At 44.2% G+C, this 27,397-nt stretch overlaps 1 pseudogene; it reads right to left on the bottom strand.

Annotated features, from left to right (window-relative positions):
* Positions 1-14,764: 14,764 nt before the first annotated feature.
* LOC136489157 (uncharacterized) lies at positions 14,765-19,638 on the bottom strand (annotated as a pseudogene).
* Between the last annotated feature and the right edge of the window lie 7,759 nt (positions 19,639-27,397).

Here is a 27,397-nt window from a genome sequence, read left to right as displayed (position 1 = left end):
AGGGTTGTGGCTGCAGTGGAACCTTGGCTGCTAGGAACTTTCGGAGGACTACCAACTAATGCTAGTTCTCCCGGCGGCGTCACTAATATCCGTGGCTCCATAGACAGTCCTTGCTCCTCCAGCACCTTCGCAACTAGAGCCTTCACTTGGAGCTCAAGACTAGTCTCCCGGTCTTGGCCATGTTTCTTGTACATGTGCCTGTCCTCTTTGAATCCTTGCTTCTAGGTCATCCTTTTTCCTAGCCCCCTGGTGCGGCCTGTGTGCTCCTTGTTTCCCAAGCCAAGGCTAAGCTCATCCCTCTCTCTAGAAGGATTGAATGAGCCCTTCTCCTTGTCTTCAGCATATTTCAATATCCTTGATACCGCCTCTTGGGTCTCCGGCTTATCAAACTTAAGATTACCGCCGGATGATTCTGTACTCCTCGCATATATCTAGTTCCTTGAGCGTACCTTCAAATTCATCACATCGATATTCCCAGCAGCTGCGGCCACTTCATCCTTCTTCCTAAACTGCTCTTCCTTGGCATAGTAGCCACCGGGGCCTAGATGATGGTGGTGTTTGTTCCTCTTCGCCAGCTCGACATTACGGGCACTGAGCTCCAATGCCTCCGGTGAAGTCTTCTGAGCCACGAGCTCCTCCCATTGACTAGGAGTTATTTTGCCGAACTTATTGAAGGGAGTTAACCCCTTTTGGATATACTTCGTGTTGAGCTCCGACCTTTAACGTCGGAATGACTCTCCCATCATCCTGATAGCATTTTTTTACCAATTCATGCTTACCCTCCGGAAATCTAAAATTGACCTTCAGCTGCCTATCCCATAGTGCATTCTTTGTGTTCTCTGGTACCTCTCTCTAGTTTGGGATTGCTGGGTTCAATTTATCTCTTACTAGGGCCCCGATCGCATTACGGAATTGTCCTCTTAATTCCTTCAGCTCAAGGATCTCCCCTGCTGGCCCAACCTCTGTTATCACATAGCATGCCTTATCTGGATATAGATTTCCTTTTCTATCCCCTCGTTTCCTCTTAGGCTTGGTAGTCGTGGTTGTGTCTTGAGTTTGTGGAGCAGAGGCATTGTGATCCGTCTCTGTGGCTGTTGCCTCTGCTCTCCTTTCCTCTACTTCGTCTTGTCTAGCGAGATGTCACGGATGCTGACGTCGTCTTTTCTGAGTTTCAGGAGGGACCTATATATACGATAGGTCAAAATGTTAGCAGAGGTAACACAACCAAAGCTTTAGCAAAATTTACAAGCTAAGGCTTTTTCCCTACCTCCTCGTTCGGGTCAAAATCCTTATCCAAATCTTCCACCATTGGCCTCCTTCTGGCTTCACGTGGGAAAGGATCCTGGGGACTTTCATATCCCTCTTCTGAGTCATCATCATCCGCTTCTTCTTCGCCTTCAGCAGCCTCTCCTTCGAGGCCTTCCTCCTCGTCACACTGCTCCTGAGTAAGCATCACTTCTAGATCCTTTTCTACCTCGTTATCGAACTATTCCTGAGTAAGCTGGTCCTCTAGTGCTTGCTCCTCAAGGGTTGGCTGCTCATCATGCTCGGGGCATCGGGCTACACTGTCTGGTGTCCATGACATTATTTCATGCTTTGTTCTAATAGATGCAAGAAAGTGTGCTTTAGGTACGTGAGAAGGTATAAGAAATAAAAAAGGTCTATAAAACAAAGTAGTCCTATAAAACAACAATATGTCAAAAAAACGAGAAGTAGCTGTAGTAGAGGCCTCAGAAACATGTCAATCATCATCTGATCTTGAACTTGGAGCATCAAGGCATCATAACAGAGAAGAGAGGAGAAGGTAATGTAGGGGCGACTGCTAATGATGCCAAGTTCCTCACAAGTTCTTTGATCATCAGCTCATATTCCATATAATGTATGGACTTGGACAATTTCATCATCGGCAAAACAAAGGAGAGGAGAGGGGAGATTTGGCAAAAAAAGCAACAGCTGCTTAGCAAATATAGAGAGGAAAAGGTGTAAAAAAAGCAACAGCTGCTGAGTAGAGGAGTAATAGTAGATAGAGTAATAGTAGAGGAGTAGAGTAGAGGAGGAGTAGAGAAGTGTAGCAGCCAGTAGTTAAGAGTAGCAGCCAGCAGCTAGGGAAGAGAGTAGAGTAGCAACCAGCTAGTAGGAGTAGGAGTAGCTAGCAGTAGCAAGTAGAGTAGTAGTAGTTCAGTAGAGTAGAGTAGTAGTAGTAGTTCAGTATAGTAGTAGTAGTAGTATATACAAACAGTTGTATCCAAAACAATCAGCTATAAGCACCAATTCATTAAGAATTACAAGATAAAAACAGTGTCATCCTGGGAAAACATAGGTATTTGGGAAAAATAAAGTGGAGTAAGTAACGAAAATAACAGGGTTATAGATCAGTTAACACATAAAATGGAACTTATATGTTTTAACCTAAGTTTATATTAACAAAATATTTACATAGGCTAATTTCAATCTGTATGACTCTAAATTGAAATGAATTTGGTCACATGGGCTAATTTATAATGCCAAAGTGGCATAGTAAAGCAAACTGCTTTGCTTATGACAGAAACAATACCACAATGAAAATATATTATTTTCGTGCCGTGGCACAATGATAAAATCATGGCATGCCTCTACCGAATATAATCGATAGGTGGTTCCTAAAATTAAAATTGAAGTATTCACAAATGTGTAAGCAGCGGCTAGCCGATCCTGAGTTTTACTTCTCAGGTACTGCACCAATTTTTATCTTGCAATATACAAGCACTGTATTTGATTCCTGGGCCATGATGAGTTTTAAAAGTTGTAGGGTAATGCTGCCAAGTGGTGGCAGGCTTACAAACAGAATCACCAAATTCCCACTTGGTCTCAGTTCTGTGAAGTACTTCAGTCCAAGTTTGGAGCTGATGATTTTAGAAATGCCATCAATGAGCTACTGGCTTTGAAGACTACAATGGAAGAGTACACCAAAGCTTTTCAGGCCTTGCAATTTGACATTACCATGCACAACAGTAGGTATGATGAACTATTTGTTGCTACCAAATATGTGGCAGGCCTAAAGGAAGACATTAGAGCCATAGTGGAACCACATGTCCCTCTCACTATAGACAGAGTTGATGTTATAGTCAAGATCCAGTAGAGGACATTGGAGAGAACAAGAAACAAGTATACCAGGCCCAACCAATTCTTCAAGCCAAATGTCAATAGATCAGAGGCTACTACTTCACAACCTACCCGACAACCTTCAGATAATGAGGCAACTCAGAGACTATAGAAGGGCCACCAATCTGTGTTTTGCTTGTGGGGAGAAGTATGAGCCTGGCCACTAGGAAAATATTCCTAAACGGCAAAAACCTCAAGTGAATGCTATCATCATCAATGATTTGGATAAGGAGGAACTTAAAGAAGACATCCTGAATCGGTTGGCTATTGAGGATGTTATTGCATAGGATTTCTGTCAACTTTCCCTCAATGCCCTATCTAGTGTAGATTTAGATAACTCAATGAAACTAAAAACACTGGTCAAGGACAAAGTGATGCTCATTCTATTGGACTTTGGGAGCTCTCACAGCTTTATTAGCTCCAATTTTGTCAACACTACAAAGCTACCTAGAACTCCCATACCAACAAGAAGGGTGAAGCTACCAAATGGAGAATGGCTCACCACTACAACTCAGGTATCCAATCTTCACTGGTACATTCAAGGGCACACTCTTTGTAGTGATATGATTGTATTATATGTGGGCCCATATGATGCTATCTTTGGATATGATTGGCTCAAGCAAAATAGCCCAATGCAACTAGACTGGAACAACAAAACCATCCAATTTTCCCTACAAAACAAAACCATCAAACTCCAAGGCCTCACCTCTCCAAAACTCCAAGCCACACCAATCACTGCTACCCAACTCTATAATGATACCAAAGGCAATGACACATGTGCTTTTGTCATTGTGGACCAAACCTCTCCTCCCATACAAACACAAGACAATAACCCCACCAGCCTGCCTACACCCATTGAAGACATATTGGATAAACACAGCAGTGTTTTCCATGACCCCCAAACACTACCACCCTCTAGAAGCTATGAATGACATAACCATCCCAGTCAATGCGACCCTATCACTATTCTCCACAACACAAAACTAAAATTAAATATCAAGTTAAGAAACTGCTCTAGCATGGCCTAATCACCCATAGCCATAGTTCTTTTGCTTCTCTTGTCCTCCTAGTCAAAAAGAAGGATGGCACCTGGAGATTCTGTATTGACTACATGAAACTAAATGACATAACCATCAAGAACAGATTTCCTATGCCAATTATTGAAGAGATCCTTGATGAGCTAGAGGGGGCCAAGTATTTCACAAAGCTTGACATGAGATCAGGGTACCATCAAGTAAGGATGCTACCTGAAGATGAGTATAAAACAACTTTTAAAACTCATCATGGGTACTACCAGTTCAAGGTGAAATACAACAGATCAACTAAGAGATTCCTGGGCCGACTAATCACCAGCATTTGTAACACGTATGCGAATTAAGATTGATGCATCATCCCATATACAACTAGTTTGAATTAGGGTTCAGGTGCTCAATTTTGCCCAGAAGGAAGGGAAGAGAGGGGGGCGGCCATACCTGGTGTGTGACTGATGGCTGCTCGTTGCTGGCAAAGGGTCCGGCGAAGACCTGGGCAGCTGGGAGTAGGGCGGCGGCGGTCGGCAAGGCCATGTTTAGCTGGTCGAATCTAGTCGTCGGCGCGCGGGGGCGGGCGCCGAGGGCCGGGTGCGGGACCGCTGGAGGCTGAAGGCTCCTCATTCACCGGCGGCGTCGCCGCTCCTTTGGAAACCCTAGGGCGGGTGCGCGGGAGGGGGCGCGGGTGCGGGGAGGTGGCACGGAGATGGGGGGTGCGGGGAAGGGGCGTGGGACGACGTCGGCGGGGAAGGGGCTCGGGCCAGCGTCGGCGGGGCAGCCTAACGGCGTCGGAGGAGAAGAGAGCGCCCAAATGCAGACAACACCCGTGCGCCCTTGCTTTTATAGTCGCGATGATTTCGTAGGGGCGATTTCTGATCCAGCCGCCCCTACAAATGCATTTGTAGGGGCGGTTCCTGATCCAACCGCCCCTACAAATATATTTTTATTTTTTTAAATTATTAATTCTGTATTATAAAAACAATTGTGTATATATAAAACAATTGTGACCAAAATAAAAGTAATATAAAAACAATTGTGTATATGCACAAATATAATATTTTGTATTATTCTATATATGAAGAAATATATATAAACAATTGTACTCAAAACAATATAGAAAACAAAAAAAACAAAAAATAAAAATTTGAATTTTAAAACTTCGACTACAATTTTATGACATTAAATGAAATAAAATGAAAATGTTGTAAACATAAAAGTTGTATAACTCATCAACATGTACAACTTTTATTTTGGTCATCTTGTCATGTGACTTTGTTTGAACGATTCAAATTTTTAAATTCAAACAATTTCAACTTGAAACAATATTTTGAAAGAGTAAATGATTTCAGATGAAAAACTCATGAATACCAAAGTTGTAGAACTCATCAATATGTACAACTTTTATTTTGATCATATTTTTATTTGACCAAATTTGAATAGTCGAAATTTTAAATTTTAATAATTGGCAACTTCAAACAAGATTTTGAAACCTTAAATGATTTCAACAATAAAAGTCGTGAACATAAAAGTTGTTGAACTCATCACTATCTACAACTTTTATTTTGGTCACTTCTTCATGTGATAAAGTATTAGTAAACATTGTTCATAAATTCACATATGACTCATAATTTCCTGAACTATACGATAAACATGTTGATTTGTGAACAATGTTTATTATCACTTTGTCAGATGAAGAAATGACCAAAATAAAAGTTGTAGATCTTGATGAGTTATACAACTTTGGTATTCATCACTTTTTCAGCTGAAATCATTTAATGGTTGAAAATCTCGTTCGAACTTGTCATTTTTTTAAATTTGAAAATTTGAAGTGCTCAAACTTTGTCAAATGAAAAGAATGACCAAATCAACACACTAACTTGATAGGGCAAGATTTTAGAAAATTTTAGGAAAAAAATCATCACATTTGGAGTTAGTATGAGGGAGAAAGACTAGTTACAAATTTTACCCAGAGATTAAAAAAGTAAAAGCACATCTGTTCATGATGATCAATGATGAACAAGTGTGATTTCTCTTTTTAATCTGTGGCAGAAACTTGTAACTAGTTTTTCTCCCTCATACTAACTCCAAATGTGATGGTTTTTTTTCCTAAAATTTTCTAAAATCATGCTCTATCATTTTAGTCTAGTCATCTGTCTTTGTCACTAATTTTGAACAATTCAAAGGGTAGTCTCACACACATGCATAAATGTAGTCTCACACACATACAAAAATATGTAGTCTTACACACGTACATAAATATATAGTCTCACACGCATCCATAAATGAAGTCTTACAAACACACATTTACATAAACACTCCACGTTCAACAACTAGCTAGCCCGCTGTAACGACTTTCCCCTTAACACCTTTTCATTCCCATGGCAATATGTCTTTGGGGAGGTTCTTTTCCACAACACTGATCTTCTTAGGAAAGTCTGTGAATAGCGGCATCTCATCGTAGTTATTGTAAGCTTCAACATCGTCCACGCCATCAACTCCAATAATGTGTTGTTTCCTGAAGGCAACCACATGCTTTGTCTTCTTCTTCGGGGGGAGGTTACTTTGTGGGTCAGACATATAGAAAACTTGTGCGACATGTGAAGCGAGCACCCATGGGTCATCTTGGTAGCCTAGATTCTCGAGGTCCAGGACTCTCAATCCGATCTCGTTCAGTTGGTGTTGTTTGATCCAGCGGCATCGAAACAGGGCCACCATTATATCCCTTCCATAGTCAAGTTCCCATATCTCTTCAATGATGCCAAAGTATTGGATCTTTCGCCCCAATCCATCGAGAGCCTCTATTCGAACGCCGCTGTTTTGGTTCACATATTTACTATCCTTTGCGTGGGTAAAGTACGTATACCCATTGATGTCATAAGCATTCCAAGATGTCACTTGTCTCAATGGCCCCTCCGCTAACCTACTGATGGTAATAGAGTCTATGGTTTCTCCAGGCGGTATGTTTTGGTCCTTCAACCATGTAGTTAGTCGTTGCTTATGTTGTTTCATGACCCAATCACCCGAATGGTTATTTCTCTCCACCATAATGATAGCCAAGTGTTCATCAATGTATGGTTCCATCAGTTGTGTACTCTACAAGACACTGTAATGCGCCCGACTCACCTCTTTGTAATCATGATCGATGAACACTTTTCTACCCCTGGTGCCCTTCCCAGCCAGCCTACCCTTGTGACGAGAATTGGGTTTACCAATCCCTTTCTGTACTTTTAGGTACTCTTGACAACACTTGACGACTTCTTCAGTACTGTAACCCTCTATCATGGAGCCCTCTGGGTATGCTCGATTACGCACATATCGACTTAGAACCGACATGAACCGCTCGTAGAACCACATTTCATGCAAGTAGCAAGGGCCCAGTGCCTGTATATGATGAACCATGTGAATCATGAGATGTGGCATTATATCAAAAAAAGCAAGAGGTAAACACATCTCCAGTTGATTTTGTGTCTCCACCACAAGTTCATGTAGGTCACTCAGCTCTTGCTTGTCAATCGTCTTCTGTGAGATCTTCGAAAAGAAGTAGCACATGCGGGTGATGGCCATTTTCAAGAACTCTAGCTTTATAGCCTTGATTGCAATAGGTAGAAACACTGTTAGCATCACATGGCAATCGTGAGCCTTGCAGTGTGTTATTGACAAGTCCTTCATCGACACTAGCTTCTTCACATTTGCTGAAAACCTAGTCGGGACTTTGATCCCCCTTAGGAAAGTGCATATAGCTCTCTTCTCGTCTGGTGTTAGGTTGAAGCACGCCGTGGGCAGAGTGTATTTTCCATTAGCCTCAGGTACCGGGTGAAGCTGTGGCATCACGTTTAGCTGCACCATGTCTTTCCGTGCTTTTAGACCATCCTTTGACTTGCCTGTGTCCATCAAGGTAGCAATGAGACTCTCAAAGACATTCTTCTGCACGTGCATAACATCAATGGCATGGGGGACCTCCAAGTCTGGCCAATAAGGCAGATACTGAAAGAAGATCGATTGTTTCTTGAAAGGTACGCCTTCGATAGGAGGTGTGCTTCTATCTCTGTTCGTCCCATCTGGATTCTTCTTTCCATAGATGACGCATATGTTTTTCACCATTCTATACACGTGTTCTCCGTTATGACGTCTCTCTGGAGGGGGTTCAATCTCCGGGGTGTTGTCATAAAATCTAAAGAACAATTTGCTGCGGTACTTGTGACTTGTCTTTAAGAAGCGTCGGTTCCTTAGGTAAACTATCTTCTTGGATGCATCCAGGTACACCCATGTAGTACCATCCAAGCAAACCAAGCATCCCGTCTTCCCTTTGATCTGTCCAGACAAAGCAAACAACGCGGGGTAATTATTGGTAGTAACAAATATTATTGCTCTACATATGAAGTCCTCCTTTCGGAACGCATCATACATCTGTTCCCCATGCCTCCATAGACTCTCCATTTCTTGCATCAAAGGATCGAGGAACACGTCTATATCAGTGCCTGGTTGTTTAGGGCCAAAAATAAGAATAGTGAGGAGAAGGTACTTTCTCTTCTGACACAACCATGTTGGGATGTTGTACATGGTCAAGATCACTGGCCATGTGCTGTGGTCGCTCATCCTCTCATTGAAGGGATTCATTCCATCGGTGCTCAAGCCAAACCGTACATTCCTTGGGTCATCGCTGAATTCTTTGTGCTTTTCATCAAACCTTTGCCACTGACTACAATCAGCCGGGTGTGCAATCTTATCACCATCCACCTTGCGCTCATCATCCCACCATGTCATGAGTGTGGCTTCTTTAGGGTTTAGGAAGATACGTCTCAAGCGGTCAGTCACTGGTAGGTACCACATTACCAAGGCAGGAATTCTTCTCTGCTTTGCATCTTTGCCTAATGGAGTGTCCTCTGGGGGCTGAGATTCTTGTACCACCTTTTTTGTACCCTTCTTATTTCTCTTTTTTACCGTGAAGGCTTCGTCCCCACCGTAAAGGTCATTGTTCTTGTACTGGCTGGCCCCACACCGGGGACATTTATCCAGTGACTTGAACATTTTGCCACGAAAAAGTATACAGTGGTTTTGGCATGCATGGATTTTTTCAACCCCCATTGTCAATGGACTTATGACCTTCTTCGCTTGGTATGTGTTGGCAGGAACTGAGTTTGGTTGTGGCAGCACCCATGACAGGAGATGCAATAGATCATTGAAACTACAGTCTGACCAGCCGTACTTAGCCTTCAGGATGAGCAGCTCAAGCACAAAACGTAGCAATGTCCAATGTGTCGGACAACCCTTTTCAACACCATACACAGTCTCCTTCAATGCTTTTGTCACCCTTTCCAAATTTTCTAGACCTTTCGGGCTATTTAGTAAAATCTCTGGTCCAAGGGCTCGAATCATGTCCTCCAAATCATGTTCATCCCCGACACGTGCTCCACCATCATTATTGGCACCACCATCGTCGTTACCATCCCAACCACCAGCATCACCACCTTGTTCATTGCCAAACTCAAAATCCATTCGTGCATCAAGCTCTGCTGAATATTGGGACAGGGATTCTATGGTTTCGTCGTCGTATTCCTCCTCATCCTCGTCATTAACAATAACAGTTTCACCATGATGAATCCACACTGTGTAGTCCTCAACAAATCCTCGTATAATCAAATGTGATCTGATGATAGTCACATCTGTCCATGCCATACGGTTCTTGCAATCTTTACATGGACAAATAATTGTATCCTTATTCTCTTTCAAGGTCGTTGCATGCTTCTTTGCGGCTTCAATAAATTTATCCACCTCTTCACGAAAACCTGCTTTGAACCTTAACGAACCATACATCTAAGAGTTCATGTACTCCATCTTTTACAACAACAACAAAACAAACATTAAAGGACTACTTTTTCAGATATATATAAAAATGAATCAAATTAATAATTACTTGAGAATAATTATATATACTTCAGATATATATGAATATAAATCTAATATAATTACATGAAGCATACAAACACACCATGGTAGAGGAAAATTAATTAATGGTCCATTTATCCTTAATTAATTAAAATACATATTTATTGATTACAATAAACAATTTTAAAGACAACAATTGGCAACAATTATACTTTACCCAATATCTTTCATACAAACCTTAGTCCAAATTTACAAAAACGAAATTAATAAAAAAACCAAACCGTAGATCTAGATCTACATGAATAAAACTAACTAATTGTTCACTAAAATCAAGAAACATGGACCAAATAAGGGTATGATCTTGTTCCCCTCCCTAATTTACCCTAGTATATTTGAAACTTGGGTCTAATTTGCTTCATAAGTAGCTCAAGCACCATAGAAGAGAGAGAAAAACAACACTAACCAACCATTAAAACTACAAAAAAAGTGTGGAATAGCATTTTCTTACCTTCTACAACCTCTCCACCAAAGGATTTGAGACCAAAACCTTCCCCTCTTAGTAGAGCAAATTTTGGAGGTGCCCAAGGCCTCCCCACCTTTCTTTCACGGGTTGGAGTGAGTGACCCGAGGAGGAAGAAGGTGCTGCAGCTGTTTTATATGTGGGTCATTTGTAGGGGCGGCTGGTGATTGAGCCATCTTGCAAATCAGAGCTATTTAAACAGGGGCCATTTGTAGGGGCGGCTGGTGATTGAGCCGCCCCTATAAATCGGAGCTATTTATACGGGGGCCATTTGTAGGGGCGGCTCAATCACCAGCCGCCCCTACAAATAGAAACGCCGGGGGCGGCTGGTGAGTGAGCCGCCCCTACAAATCAGACCCATTTGTAGGGGCGGCTCGTATCACCAGCCGCCCCTGCTGTTCCATTTATAGGGGCGGCTGGTGTCTGGGCACCCGAGCACGACACTGTAGGGGTGGCTCCATCACCAGCCGCCCCTACAAAAAATTCGACCCATTGCTAAAAATCGTTTTTTACGTAGTGACACTAGGGAAGGTGTGGGGTGGAAGCCGGGCTGAAAGAGAAGGAAGACACGTTGAGTGGATGTACTTGTGTTTAGACAGGAGGTTTCCTCACTAGGGCAAAGAGATGCCGATGCTGGGAAGGAGTGGCAGGGATGTAAGAAGGTAGCCCCGGTGGAGGGTGCATCAAGAAGGACCAATGCGGACGCCAGGAGGAGGGATGCTGCAGTGGATGGACCACGACATCAAGTGACAATGGCGTCTATCACTACCAGAATTAGTAGCTTTGCTGTGTGTCTAGGACACACGGCGAAACCCAAAAAACACTCGGTAAAGGCTTTGCCGAGTGTTATACTCGGCAAACAGCACTCGACGAACAAAGACTCCGCAAAGCTGTCTTTGCCGAGTGTTTTTTGTCGAGCACTCGGTAAACACTTTGCCGAGTGCTAAACCGACAATCAACAAAGAAATTTTCAAAAAATATAAAAAAACCTACATCACCAGGCCGCCAACACCACGCCGCTGCGGCCGCCACCATACCCGCGCGCTGCCACCCTCGATGCGGAAGCTCCTCGCGGCCCCAGACAAGCTAAGAAACACAAAAGGGCGAGCAACACAAGCAGAGAGGCAGGCCAAAGCCACGAGCACCCACAGCAAGCACCGCTCAAGTGAGCTCGCTTGGTGCCTGAGCACTTAGCGCTGGTAGTGCTGCCGCTGGGCTGCTGGACAGCTGCTCCTGCTCGATACAGTCACGGAACACACTAACAGAGAAGAAGCAAGAACGAACAGAAGAAAAAAGGAGCGACCAAAAATCTGACGAAAACCAAACTAAAACTCCATAAAACGCTCCCAAATTTTGTACAGATGCAATTCAACCTAGCACGAACCTATTCCCCAAAAATCATTGCATGGGATTGACCCAAACTCTGGGAAATTGAGATCAAACTCAAGAACGAAAAAGGAGAAAAAATGGAAACACAGTGAACGAAAATCATAGCTTCGATTTAGGAATCCCAGAGGACCGGAGGAGAAAAACCTAAGGGGAGGGAAAAAACCTAAGAGTTTTGGGCGGTCTGCGACAGCTTTGGGTGCATCGGCGTTGCCCTGACCCGCTAACAGAGAAGAAGCAAGAACGAACAGAAGAAAAAGGAGCGACCAAAAGTCCGACGAAAACCAAACTAAAACTCCATGAAACGCTCCCAAATTTTGCACAAATGCAATTTAACCTAGCACGAACCTATTCCCCAAAAATCATTGCATGGGATTGACCCAAACTCCCAGAAATTGAGATAAAATAAGGAGAAAAAAATGGAAACACAGTGAACGAAAAATCACAGCTTGGATTTAGGAATTCCGGAGGACAACCGGAGGAGAAAAACCTAAGGGGAGGGGGAAAACCTAAGAGCTTTGGGCGGTCCGCGACAGCTTTGGGTGCATCAGCGTCGCCCTGACCCACCTCCTCTCCTCCCGCCGGCGGCGCGGTGCGCGGAACCAAGGAGTAACCGGGGGGCGGCAGCTTGGAGTCGAAGACTCGGATGGAGTGGTGGGGCTGGCTGGCGTGGTGGTGGTGGCCGGTGGGGGGACTTGGAATGGACTAGAGGAGGGTGGACGGGAGAGGCGGGCAGCAGAGACGTAACAACGGAGACCAGCCTCGCAGCTAATCTTTTGGGGTGCGTATGTTATAGTATAGAATCTTTGCTGAGTGTCCTAGATTTGACACTCGGCAAAGCAGTGTTTGTCGAGTGCCAGATCGGGGGCACTCGGCAATCTTACTTCTTTATCGAGTGTTTTTTTCAGCACTCGACAAATAGTTTGTTTACCGAGTGCAATTATTTTGCCGAGTGTTTTTTTGCAGCACTCGACAAAGAGCTTGTTTGCCGAGTGTTCGAGGAAATGCACTCGGCAAACGTAAAAACACTCGGCAAAGAGCCAGTTTCTGGTAGTGTATGGAGGCATCGTGGATGGGAGTAGAAGCGTGTGGGTGGGGGAAAATGAACTAGCACAAGCTTTGCAATGTGTGGAAAACAAATTGAGGACCACCTTAAATCCCTTAGGGAACGAGGGCTTGAGGGTGAAATGTGAGGCTTCCTACTTTTGAGGGTCAGAGTAGGGATCTTGTTGAAGGGTGTTTTTAATCCCTCGGCCCTCGAAATGAAGGTAGGGAGATTAGAAGCCTCAGTAGAGATGCTCTTAGCCTATACCTTAATTCTAGGAGATAAATTTGGCAACATCGTCCATCGTTGCCCACATCATTGGTGCTCACTTCCTAATAGGGAGATGAAATGTCAGGTGCATAACTACTGACATAAATTTGGCCCCACACCAAGATTATAGATTTATAAGAGCATCTTCAACAATTTCAACAATGGCCCTTAAAACACAGTGTGTATTTAGAATCGAAGGGTTACTATCTTCTACTCTTACTTTTGAGGTCTTGTTTTGTAGACTCAACTTCAGAAATAGCTCTTAAATCAGGGTTTCTACTTTTCTATAACCCACGAGTCAGTTGTTGCCATGTAAAATTGATCCCAGCCACAACACAATAACTATCGTGATTTCGTGACGACGAACGATTGCTTTCCGAGCAAAGCAACAAAGGGTACTCACTTTCGTGGAGGGGAGCCAACTGTTTTTCAGCATAAAACGGTAAAGACCAACCAAACCCTAGGGCTGCTAGGGCTCGACAAGAGAAAAAAACTAAGAGCGTGTTTAGTTCCCACCCCAACTTCCAAAAAAGTGCTACAGTACCCATCACATCGAATCTTGCGGTACGTGCATGGATCATTAAATGTAGATGAAAAAAAACTAATTACACAGTTTGGTTGGAAATTGCGAGACGAACGTTTTGAGCCTAATTAGTCCACGATTGAACACTATTTGCCAAATAAAAACGAAAGTGCTACAGTAGCCCAAATTCCAAAGTTTGGGCAACTAAACACGCTCTAAGTGCTGGAAAAAAATGTAGGTGAAAATAACAATATATTGAAGTGTCGATTGATTATGGAAAAAAAAACAATCGGCCATGTACCCATGAGTATTCATAGGGTACGCCTGGTCTGTGCCAAACATGTCGGACTTCCTTTACACGCACGCAAGCAGATCACATCATGTTTGGTTTTGCCTAAAAACCGAATATAATATTCCTATAATCCTAACTTGCTTGGTCATATGCCAAAGCATAGAAGATTTTTCTGACTCCTAACAATTAATCTGTTTTCTGTCATAGAAAGAGAAATATACCTCAACCTAGGCACCTAGCATTGCATGCTGCAAATATTGGTATATTCCATCTTATGGCATTGTGATGTATGCAGGAAATATTGACATGTTCCCTTTCATGACACTATGATGTATAAACTTTCAATGCAAATGCATGCATAATAAAGGCATATCAGTAATCATATTATTAATTCAATAGCTAATAAACTACAAAATTTGTCAGCACACCTTAAAACTTTATAGTATCTACTAACATACCAAAAGTCTAAATTCCAGGTGTATAGACAACGCCCAAATCTAGTCTGACATTCATTGCATAAGGATCCACAGGAATACACCGATGACTACATATTGGGAAGTACACCTGATGATTTAGTCCATCTGCATGGTTCACAGTGGGCAGCCCATTGAATAAGCGACCTCATTCAGATGCTTCCAAATCATCCAATAGATAAGCAGCAGGTCGAAGACATTCATTGGTGATGAGGCTCTTCAGTGTCTTCACAGATTGCACCAAGTCGGAGCACAAAGAACTTCACCAAGTCCATCTCGTATGGCACAAACGCCAGATTTCCCTCATAATTTTTCTCACACAGGAAGCTGTGCTTGACCACTTCCATCACCTTCTTCTCGATGTCAAGAATGAAGATTGAGTAGCTACGGTAATCCCAGTTCAGCACGAGCAGTGATCCATTGTTAAGGCGAAACCACTGCCAGCAGGCAGCATACCGAGTTCGAGGGCGGTAGTTTGGGTCCGGCGTTATCCTGATAACAGTGCGGAGCCACGGCGCAGGGATGTCATCACCTTCTTCTCCGCATTCTTACTGTGTCCAAAGAGTTGTTGGAACCAGTAGCCGGCCACCGAGTTCACGATCTTGGAGCTGACTTACAGCCGGCCCGGCTTGTTATAACGAATCTACGCTTCCACAGGTCCCAGGTCCACCGGAGCTACAACATATAAGGTCTTGGGCCTTCCCAACCCAAAAGACTAGCCTTATAGGTGGAGGCTTCTTCCGCCTTATATGTTGTGCTCTCCCACTATCGCTACACGATGTGGGACTAAACCCCAACAAGAGTCACATGCATGACATAGATACAAGCGACTGATAGCTTGTCGTCCTTGCTGACACAGAGGAGCCGTGAGCCGGCGGCATGGAAGGGAAGCTTTGTCATGGAAACACGCGCCGTGCCCACCTCCACACTGAGTTTGTACAGGTTCTCATCATCCTGGTGTGTCCCAAGATCACGCACCAGGGAGTAACGGCTCCCTTCTAGCCACCTGGTGGGTGTGCTCCAGCTGCGTGTGCCAATAGAGTACGAGTGAAGGTACACCTTACTGTCTGGTCCAGATCCTTTGGTGGTGATGAGGAGCAGCTGCCCTCTGCCGAGGTTACTGTTATCAGCGGCCGTGACGATGGCGTTCATGGTGACCTGGAGACCAACGTCAGGATAATCCAACCCAAGAGGTGGAGGAGAGTGGGGAGTCTCCAGAGGCAGGAGAAAGTGACACTCGTCGGTGATAGGGTTGCAGAGGCAGAGCAGCACAGGTGGCTTGGGGCGGTCAAAGGTGCGGGGCACAAGCTGCATCAGAATGATCCCATGGTGTGCTTCCAGGCGCTCGGCATAGTTGAACGTGCCATCATGGTCAGGGACGAAGGCTGTGAAGGAACGTTCTGTGGGGCCAATCAGTGGCGACAATGGCGATAGCATGAAGGTGGGAGCGGAGACGGAGGCACCCTCCGTTCTGATCATCAGCTTGCTAAAGTTGAACCTTGTCTTCTGGAAGAAGAAGCCGATGAGGCATGCGCGGTTGCCCTTAAAGAGCTCGCAGAGGAAGGCCGGGTCAGTGAAGCGGTGCACCCACCAATTGCACGTCATGGCGAAGCTAAGGAGGTCTTTGACGTTGCCCACGCGGGAGAAGATCACGAGTTGGGCATCCTCTGGTGGAGCTGCGAAGGCATCCATACTGAAAAGGGTGTATAATAGGTCAAAACAGCACTGAATGCATTTGTTCAAAGATGAGGTGATGCACATAAATAGATGGATGCAGAGAACACACAGCCAGGAAAATAATCACACTACCCGGGCTGACGCCGACCTCCCCACTGCCCCCCTTGCCCCACCTTTTATCCTGCACTGCCCATCTTGTCGTGGACTCGCCGCCCCATCACACCCCAAGGCTTGCGCATAATGAATATTATATATAATGACAAGTTCACTACCATCTTAATTAAGTAAATTTACAACAGGTTTGGGAGTAATGGCCTCATGCCTTGTATTACCAAAGCTGTTGTGCAGTTAAACAAAATAAAAGCTGCTAGATGCTCAGATATTATTAGAAGTTTAGAACAAAGGGAGCAATGACGTTTTCTTCAAGTTGTCCAACTCTGTTCCTCCTACTTAGAGCACATGAACCATTAGGCAGGAACCACATAAAGAATTCAGAAGAAAATGGTCTTAAAAATTCAGAAGAAAACCAGTTCAAAATTGTCTTAATTTTCCATATTTTGCATTTCATTCTGATCTGGACTTACTAGGCTATAAAAAATATTCTTAATAAAAAGGTGCCTGCTAGAAGGTGTAAAATAGAGATGCAATATGACCTCAATCCAATGTGCAGAATGTTTGCATATCTTCACTATAGAAATACTGCACCAAAAGTGGGGCAGCTCATAGGGCCACTTTGCTGGTAATGTGCCTCGATCAGATCACTGGTCAAATAAAATCAGGGCTGTCAGACATGGGCTAGGCTTCCGTGGGCCAATTACCCGATCGAGCACATGGCCCAAGCACATGACCCCGAAAGGCAGCCCAAATCGTAGGATGCCAGTGGAGCTGACCCCAAATCCCAAATTTTTGAAACCTTAAGCAGAAAATAAATCCCAAAGTCGATCTGACTCCACGAATATCGACTGTCGCCATGGGGATGCCCACGTGCATGCATGCGTGGCCACCTTAGGACACTGACACAAGCACATCTCGAAGGATCTATGCGCTATCCTCCACAGCCGCATAAGTTTCGGTAGTGCCACTGTCCCACTTCACTCTGTGGCACCCTGCTCTTATATATGATCGGTATTGTGTACAACAGAAGGGGAAGACCAGGACAGTGGTAGAAGACATGGGCGCTCCCATGATCTCACCCGCGACATAAGAAGTTCAGTTGTGTGCGTGTGTTTGCATCCAACATGTATTAGAGTCTAGGGATTAGGCAGTTAGGGGGTAAGCAGGGCAACAGAGTTGTTTGCCCACTCCACTTAGGATACTTTGTTTTAGTTCCTCCATGTTTCCTTCTGACGGCGCCCGTACGACGTTGTGCAAGCGCCGGCCAGCCACCACCACTCACTCTTGTAGTCTTAGATTCTTGGGCTCTATTAATTTGGTATCAAAGATGCCAGAATCGGAGGATGGCGAGTCATCGGCGTCGATGCTGCCCGCCGTTCCCCTAAGCGCTGGAGGAGCTGACGAAGATGGTTTCCGACATATCTCGACAGCTAGGTCACATGGCCATGCAACTGGCCGGCCTCTCGTCACACGTGTCGGACGGAGGTGGAATGCCACCCACCTCAGCCGTCGAGATCTGTGCTGGAGTTTCCCTATGGGATTGCGGTCTCCTATGGGTACGGCTTGGCTGCGGTAACCACGGCATCTTCCAGTGCACATCACTAGCCGGCCGCCCCCCACTAGGCTGGCTCACAAGATGTGAACAATTCTTCCGCGGGTAGCGCACGGAGGAGGCGAACAAAGTTTGTCTTGCATCATACCACCTCACCGGTGTTGCTCATGATTAGTACTTTGCTATGGAGCATGACACAGGCATGCCCTCATGGACGCACTTCAAGGACCTCTGAAACCAGCACTTCGGACCACTGATCTGTAGCAATTGCCTTGGCGCGCTATTAAGACTTCGGTTCACTGCAATGGTGCAGGATTATTAGGAGCGCTTCCAAGCGTTGCTCTGCCATGGCGAGCACCTCCTGCCATCTCAGATGGCAGAGTTGTTTGCGACTGGTTTTGCTAGAGCACATCAAATAGGAGGTTGAGCTACGCAAGCCACAAGACTTGCAGACGGCGATGCACCTAGCTCGGGCTTATGAATGCCATGGCCCAGTCATGACGGCGCCGTCAACTTTGGATTCGTCGCGACCATCGCCCTATCTGTCAAGTCCTCCACCCATGTCCCTACCAAGTCCACATCCTCGGCGGCCACTTCAACAACACCTCCAGTAGTACCACCAAAGCTACACCATCGATTGGCACCACTAGAATTGGCCAATCACTGGAAGTAGGGGTTGTGTTACAACTGGGATTAACAATAATACATCCACCGTCACCGCTTCTAGCTACTATTTTACAATGAAGCGGCTAACTATGAAGATGAGGAAGCGGTGGATGACTAGGGAAAATGACGGCACTAACTAATCAACACATAAACTATTAAAAACTAATTGATATGCATATGAAGAATACAAAATTTGCCCATCATCGACGTATCTAAGAGACGTGCCGAGAACTACCAAAACTTGCTCATCAACAAGACAACAAACAAATACTAGTACAAAGGCAACACAAATAACAGAACAAGGACTCCTATCGCGGGGTCGAAACTGCGACAAACATTGTTGTTCGTCAGGTGTCAGAGTGCGTGTCTCCGGTGGTTCGGGTGGACACAAGAACATAAGAATCACAGAGGGGACGCAACGGTTTATCCTGGTTCAGGCTATCGGGGCCCTACATAAGCAGCTGATGATCCTTATACTCAAGAGCACCGAAAATCTGGGGGGTTACAACAGAGTGTAAGAGAGAAAGAGAGAGATTTGATAGGGGATCACTCGGTGCATTGTATCAGTCAGCAGTAAGATCGGGTCCAGGCTTCCATCGATTGGGAGCCTGAGGCTCGGGCGAGCCCCCGAGTCCCGAGCAGAGGCGGTGGGCGTGCTCCGGATTGGCCTGATTCCTTTGCCGAAGTGTACGCGCGGGCGTACCCGATGGGTATAGCCCCCGGCCCCCGGGCGATCATGGAAGGGTCAGTCGGGGGTCTCTCGGTCGGGAATCTTTGATCCTGAGGCTTAACATACCTCTATGTTAGGATCTCATCAACGCCTGTTTGGTTGATTATCGCTACCAAGACATGGATCAGGGAGGCATAAAACCAGCAAACTTGCGTGAATGCAACATTATTCATGATGCCAATAAGATTAACGTAAGGAGCAAACAACAGATTAATAAGGGAAAAATTGAAACAACTGGGAGGTCGCTGATATAGAAAGGGGTCATACAGAGCAAATTACCTTATGCGCTCACTGGAATCTTCTCTTCCACTTCGAAGCAAACGAACATGGCGCATTGCCGGAACTGCGAGGAAGAGGGAAGGAGGGCGCGTTGACGACCTACGAGGGAGGGAGAGGGAGGGGCGCGCGAGGAAGAGGGATGGAGGACGAGGGAGAGAAGAGAGACTGAGAGAGGCGCTGAGGGAGAAGTGCGGCTGAGGGAGGGAGAAGTGAGGGAGAGGTGAAACCCTAGCCGGATATATATAAGCCCGATACAACAGGATTGGATACAGGCTCTGCTGGGCTTGGAGCTGGGCTTGGATTTTCCTGGGTGGGCCTTATAGTGTGCCCGCCTCCAAAAATCAATTTACGGAGGCGGGCACCTTAAGATGGCCGTCTCCAAAAATAGAACATTTTTAGAGACGGTTGTTTTAAAACGACCGCATCCGTAAATACATTTTTGGAGGCGGGTATTTCCTGACCGCCTCCGTAAATAAAACAACCACCTCCGTAAATCGATTTTGGGAGGTAGTTATTTTTTGGTGCCTCTGTAAATAAAAACAACTGCCTCCGTTAATCGCCTGGCATTAACCGAGGCGGTTGGATTTTATGGCCGCCTCGGTTAATGTTTGGGTAGTGGCTAGCAAAATTATTTTTATAGTAGTGATTGCAAATGAAGGAGGGTTGTCCTCTACCGGAGATTTTGGTGTTAGAGATCTTTAGAAAACGGTGGCGGAGACACCACAAGAGGATTGAAAATTAAGTTTTTTCTTTTGTTTGTGTCGACTCCCAGTAGAGCATTGTATCAGTTTGTTTTATCCCCGGGTATCGGGTTTGGCCTCAGTGCTAAGACTTGTATTGTGCGGCTACACTCATTCATCAGGTGGATGCAGGAGGCTGGAATATTTTCCTTAATCTAAAGAAAGTTTTTTCTAAGAAAATGGAATTTTTTCTAGCCGCACATAGCTAAGTTTTATAGTTTTTTTTCAATAATCAGCTGATCTAATATAAAGGGGAAATATAAATAATAGAAAATAATCATAAGCAAAATTAGCTTAGAGACAGCACACACGAGCACAATTTACAGAAATGTATGATGGGGCTCTCTTCTTTATGCAACATATTTGATCTTAGTTGTACATAACCTTCGGCTCGAGTGATAAGTAGGAACCCACACCATAGAACGAGGTGGCCAATGTTAGAGTAGGATAAGGGTGGGCCGCACACAAAAGCTGAACAGGCCTTAGCCCTTCGGTCACCATGCCATTAGTTTCACAACACTCCTTTGATGTACTACCATGATATGTATGACAAAAGCTCCATCCAAAATCCAATAGGAAAAATGTTTTTTTTCTTGAGAATTACACAGTATAATGTAGACGCCCACATTTCCACGCACACTCACCCCTATGAACACATTTACGCAAACCCTACCCCTATGAGCACCTCCGAAGGACTGAGCCGACAGATCTCGAGATTCACGAAGTCACCATAGGTGCCTCGCAGTTGACAGGGACATTGCCTACCACTGAAAGCATAGTACCGTTAAATCTTGGAATAAATCTAAAAAAATGCGAGTACCTGTGCCAAGTCGAAGACCTTGAACCCGGGTGGGAAGGTTCCACCACAAGGAACCCAATCAACTTATCTATGATCAGTTTGCGGAAAAAATGTTTTTGAAGACAAAAGTAAGTAACATTCCTTTGCATTATTTTGCACTCGTTGCCTCATCAAAATGGTCATGTGAGAAAATTTCGGGCAAATAAAAACACACAAATCTAAAAAAAGTACAACTTCTACATCCTTGGACCAGTCTTCTAAACATTATATAGATAAACCTTTCTTGATTCACGGTATACTTTACAGCTAGTGGTGCTGGTAATTGGTATCACGGATCATGGTATGCCAACAGGCCAGAAGACCGGGACGCGCAGACCGCGGCCCGTTACGACTTCTCCCCTCACTTTCCTCCATATGCCTGAAGGTCACACACGACCTCTCCCCCGGCTCCGACCGCATGGAAGGGACGGGGAGGGGCTGGGAACAATCAAGTACACCAGCCCTGAGGGAGACAGGGATGCACCCCCCCGCCCCCCCCCCCCCCCCCCCCCCCCCCGCGCGCGCGCTGGGACGGACAAGACGGCCATCTCTTGGGACGTGGAATCCCAGGGCAGAGCGCCATCACGCTGACTGCCTCTACACGCATAGGACAACACCATAGGGCCATGACGTCGGATACGGCACTGTGCCATCCAAACTGCATCCGACAAGTAGGATGTACGGCCCCACCAACTACGGGATGGGACGCACGGCCCCAACTTCGTTCCTTTGGGATCGACTAAGACAACAACACCCTCTACTCAGCCACCCGGGTCGAGGACACAACACAGATTAGCTGCCAACTCCCATGACGCGGCTATGATGCCGCCCAAGCCTGAGGGAAGGACGAAAGTTGTTGGTATTTCTTAACGTCTACAGAATTAATCCACAAGCGTACGAAATTATCGTCGTAGCTTTTACCTGAAAGTATTGACGGTATCGTATTTTCCACAGGGAATGGAGGTATTTGTTCTAGCTAATTCGTCCAAGGACAACACAAGTATAGCTGATAAGGGTAGAGGTGTATTCCTATGGCTTAGGGTCTAAGGACAGATAAACTTTACTTCTACTTGCTTACTTCGGGCACCGGATCACACCTGGTTTGCCAGGCAAGGCCGGCCTATAGCTCTACGCCATACCCAGATGTGGGGGGTTACGAGGGATGTACAGGGTTGTCACCACCTGCCGCCTACCCCTCAACCGTGGAGTATGAGGCAAACGAAGGTAGTCTCTAACCTAGACACCACGTCTACGCTATCGACTACTACTCTAGTGTCGATCAGGGTTATCTATCTATATCAGGGCCCTCTACTACAGTATCCACCATGGGGACAGACGATGAACCTACAAGCAAATAAAAAAGCATAGCTTAACTAATTAAAAGACTTTTACACCAAAAGAACCACGGATACTCACTTAGCGAAAAAATCAGTGAGGCACATGTATTCACCGAGGTACAAGGTGGAGGAAGTCCGATAGTTCCGGTACTTCCTCGAACTCTCCCTCACATCTCTCCCTAGTTCTATTCTAGAGCTAGCTAGGGCCTAAGCCCATGGAATGATGTTGCTCTTGCTCTTGCTTTCATGCTCTTCTCCTTGATGTGTTATTCAATGAGGAGGAGGGTGGCCTCCTTTTATAGGTGGAGAGGAGGAATAATCTCATGGCATATTCCCTTAATTCCTTCCTAGAATAACCAAACCGCCATCTTGAGCATTAATTCCACCGCAATATCCATGCAACCGTCGTTGGAGAGGTGGTAGGAGTCAACCAACCAAAGTTCGGGCCGAACGGAGCCAGTGGGGGTGTGGCCGCACCAGGGCTAGGCTGGATCAAGCCCATCTTTGGTGGGTGAACTTCTATGATCATGTAGATTTGATCCATGATGGTTTCACGCGGAGTTGAGTTGGTTTGGTTTTGATTTTGAGCTCGTTCTCCACTTGTCTGGGCCCTGATTTGTCTGATTGTGGGCCTTCTCCCCCATGGGCTCATGTCGGGTGTATGTTTTGATGTGTTTCTTGTACACTTTAGGCTCATTTTCTGTGTAATTCTGACATGTCCTCCTACAAATGAATAATCACCAAAACTTGTGGAATTGATTAGTTATAAGCCCTAATTCTAAGTTTGGTGTTCATTTGAGCATATTTTATATGAAAGTTGGTGGTTAGAAATTAGAGTTAAGGACCACCAATAGTACCCCCCACACTTAGCCCTTTGCTCGTCCTCGAGTAAAGTTAAGGACTAAGATGGGTCATCTTCTTGATATGAAATCTGCATACAAGTTATTTCAGGCTTCACCTGAATCTATGAACTTTGGTGTATCTACCATATCATCTTGGGTAATTGAATAATGGAACGGCATATATTCAAATCCCCTTGCATCATTCAGTTTAGAAACTTGGATTTTCATTTGATTTTGAAAATGTAAACATAGCTTAGCTCCTCATTCTCTCAGATCGCTCAATGTTGTGTTTGGCTCCTCACCAAGGCATATCATAGTGTTGCCTTCTTTCCTGCTTCTAAAAACTTATGTGAATCTTTGGGTAGGGGAAAGATATGAAGGCATACTTACTCTGCACATTTTGTTAAGTCAAAGCTCGGATCCAAGGAGAAAAGATGTCATACCCTTAGATCAAGAAGTGCATGTGTGTGGATAAAGATAAACCAATACTATACTCCTTTAATAAGAATGATCTCTCTCTCTCTCTCTCTAGTTTTTACTTTGAGAACATGGCTATTGCTCTCTCTTTCTTCCTTTTCTTCAATACATGAGCCTTCATGTACTCATCATTTTTTTCAATACTTTGGGACCTTCATGTATCCCATTTTTTTTTCTTTTTGTTCTTGGACCTTCATGTGTCCATATTTTTTAAAGGTTTTTGCATAGCCCATGTCTCTTCTTCTAAACCACATATTTCGAGAGAGATCGTTATCTTTTTAGAACATGGAGTATTTACTTAACAAACACATATTTTTTTGTCTACTCCCAATGTAGTAGAGTTTTCGGTGGATGGAGGCATGTTTTAGTGTATTCCCAGTGTAGGAATAGCTTATATATGTGGAGTGTACGTGATCTTGATCTTGGGGGCATGATAACTTTCTCAACAAGGGTCCACAAGACTTGACAAAACTCAATGCAGGAGTAACTAGCATAATTTCAGAGGTTTTAAGCTCCACTCACTAGATGTGGCTTTGGTAGTAATTTGAATATCATTGAGGAGCATGCTATTTGAATTTTGATTTTGTAAAATAAATCCCAAGTTATTTGCATAAAAGAGCATGGTTCATTGTCATCCCACTATATCATATATTCCAATTACTTAGATAACATGGGGTCCCTATGATAAGTTGTTCACAAGTTATAGGAATATTAGCTAGAAATAAAGAATATCCAAATTTTAATCGAAGGATAGCATGGAGATAGAGCTTCATGATTTGTTCAATTTTAGTTCTTATTTAATGTAGAGAGTTGAGGGGAGTGTTGCACAAACCATCGTTGAAGATGAAGGAGCTAAGTGGAATCTGAAATGGTTTGGTAAACTAGAGGTTTAGCCAATCCATTCTGGACTCATATGTTCTGTCGCTCTGCTTGTTGGATTGTTGATGTTGTGCAACATGTTGGTGGGAGATCTCGAATGTGTGTTAGTTATGCTTAAGAGATCTCCCCCATACTTATTCTTGTACCTGTTTATTCAAAAAGAGAAACTAAGGTGGAAACAAACAAGGACTCTCCCAGTCTGAACACCAGGGAGCTTAAATTTTATTATTATTATCTTTATTATAAACTTGTGCACCCAACTTTTTTTAGTTTTAACTCAAGCAAGGCTAAAGTAAGGCTGCAATGTGTTCCTAGCCTTGGTTTATCTCCATATTAGATTACTTTCCATTTATTTATGAAAATGATAACATCAAGTTTCATTAATCAAGATTAAACACCATGTTTAATTTTGATTAAAGAAGGCTATTTTAACCTAAGCACCATGCCTAATTTAAAAAAACCTAAGAGTGTGCCACATAGGCCTATGTGACTACACCCAAACTAGAGCATATGACATAAACAATGAAATCATGAAATTGTATGAGCAGGTTATATCTTCATGGAAACAAAACATGAGTAAAGAAGTTGGTGAACTTTTATTTACCTTTGCATACTTGAGTATATTTACCGGCAGCATATGTGGATGAGAGCTGTGGGACTGCTGCAGTGGTGGCTTGATTGTGGTGGTAAGCAAAGGCTTTAGGAGAGGAGACTCCTCCTTCTCTCTCTTGTTTCCCCATTTTTTATCTCATCTTTTTTTATCATAATTTTTTTATATAACAAGGTAGAGCTAACATCATCATCTCTTTTTTAGGATGGTCTTTGGTGTGTATGGAACTTTGGACTCTCACCATCCCCCCCACACTTGAACTTTTGTGTGAAAGTCAAGTGTGTAGGATCGAGGTCTCCTTTTCAGTGTGTTTCATTACCAAGGATCATCACATATGTAGTTGATGCAGCTCCCATGATGTCAGGCATCGTATGTCCCCTGTTCTTCTTGATCTTTAACCTAAAATGGTTAGCAAACAAGAATATGCGAAGGTGCATTCTATCCTAACAACACGTTCTTGCTTTTTATTGACACTACTAGGAATATCCACTTCTATGATGAACAACTTTCAGTCACTGAAGGAGCCAAATTCGTCATAATTTCACTTTATGATGATTTTATCATGAAAAATGGTTCATCCTAGAAGTCACGTCATTCTTGAAATTCCATGATGATTTTAGAAATTCGATTATAGATGTGGCAAGATCTATGACGAAAACTGACTGTCATAGAACTGCTTTGGTATGCGTGGCAAGGGGCAGCCACGCTAGGCGGGTGCTTCTGTTGGAGATGCTTTCAACGTGTACATGCTATAGCTGGTTACATTGGAGATGGTTAGGTACGTGTCACCTTCTTATTGCACAACATGGCCATCTCTGGTTCTTGCACATTTCAAGTTCTTACTGGACAATGTGTTGGGACCCTATTGTTCCACTTGTCAGTTTTCTATTAGCACACGTGTCGTGTTGCGGTTGGGTCACATGTCACTTCTTCATTGGACCATGTGTCGTATTTTTATTGGTCCACGTGGCGTGACCATAATATCCCGTGTGTCTTTCTTTTACTCCACCACGTGCCTCAATTCTGTACATCCACGTGTTAGTATTTTATTGGGCCACGTGTCACGCCCTGAGCTACCCACGTGTCTTTTTCTGATTCGACCACGTGGCAGGATAGATTTGTACCACACATTTTGTTTTTATTGGCCCACGTGTCCTATCCTGGCACTTACACATGTCATTCACCGGTTCGTCCACATGTCAGATTCTTATTTAACAACGTGCCTATGCCGGATCTACCACGTGCACACCAGTCATTATATCAGAAAAAATGATTTTAGATCTACACTACTGCGCAAAATGATTACATGCATAATTATATTGAACCTGAATCAAATAACAGCAGTTTAGCTCAGCAACAAACCACTAACAGAGTTCACATATCAAGCAGCTAAAATTTCACATCAAAATAGCAAACAAACAACATGTTCACTACATCAACAAGACTGAGAGTTACCAGCGCTTAAGAGCATGATATGCTCATGGAGCTTATTGTACTCCTCCTGTTGCTGTTTCTTGAACTCCTCAAATCCCTATCAGTGTTTTCTGCCTTCCTCTTCAATTGATCCACTTGTTTGGCAAGGATAGCTAAACTTTCCTGATGAGCAGCAAGCCATTCCCAAAGTCTGGAGCAGCTTGTCCTGATACTAGCATTCTTCAAAGAAAAGGTGTTACAGCTGGCCTAGGAGAGGACCTTGGAAATAACATCAGCAACAAGTTCTGCTCGTATAGTTTCTAGAGCTTTCTACGAAAACCAAGGGGTAAACATTAGGAAGAGGACTTAAATTGTAGAACCAAGAAATTATTTCATTACAAGTGATGCATAGGTCTTCCTCAGCCTACTGCCGACAAAGATTCATAAGCACAATGCATAGGTAACATATTAACTATTGTAATATTATAACTTCAAAATGATGGTGCCACTTTAGGCACCTCCTACTTTTCCTTCTTTTATGCTAATGGCTTTAGCAGATTTCAAGGAAAGCAAATGAAGATACTTACCACTGCTTCTCTTGCAGCATTACTCAGTCCCGTGTTGCTACTGGTATGGAAGTTGTTGAAGATTTCACTACATCAACATCTGCATGAGGTCG

The sequence above is a fragment of the Miscanthus floridulus genome, chromosome 10 (genome assembly GCF_019320115.1).
Source record: "Miscanthus floridulus cultivar M001 chromosome 10, ASM1932011v1, whole genome shotgun sequence".
Classification (NCBI taxonomy): domain Eukaryota; kingdom Viridiplantae; phylum Streptophyta; class Magnoliopsida; order Poales; family Poaceae; genus Miscanthus; species Miscanthus floridulus.
Note: the sequence above shows the minus strand (reverse complement) of the source record. Positions and strands in the feature narration are given on the sequence as shown.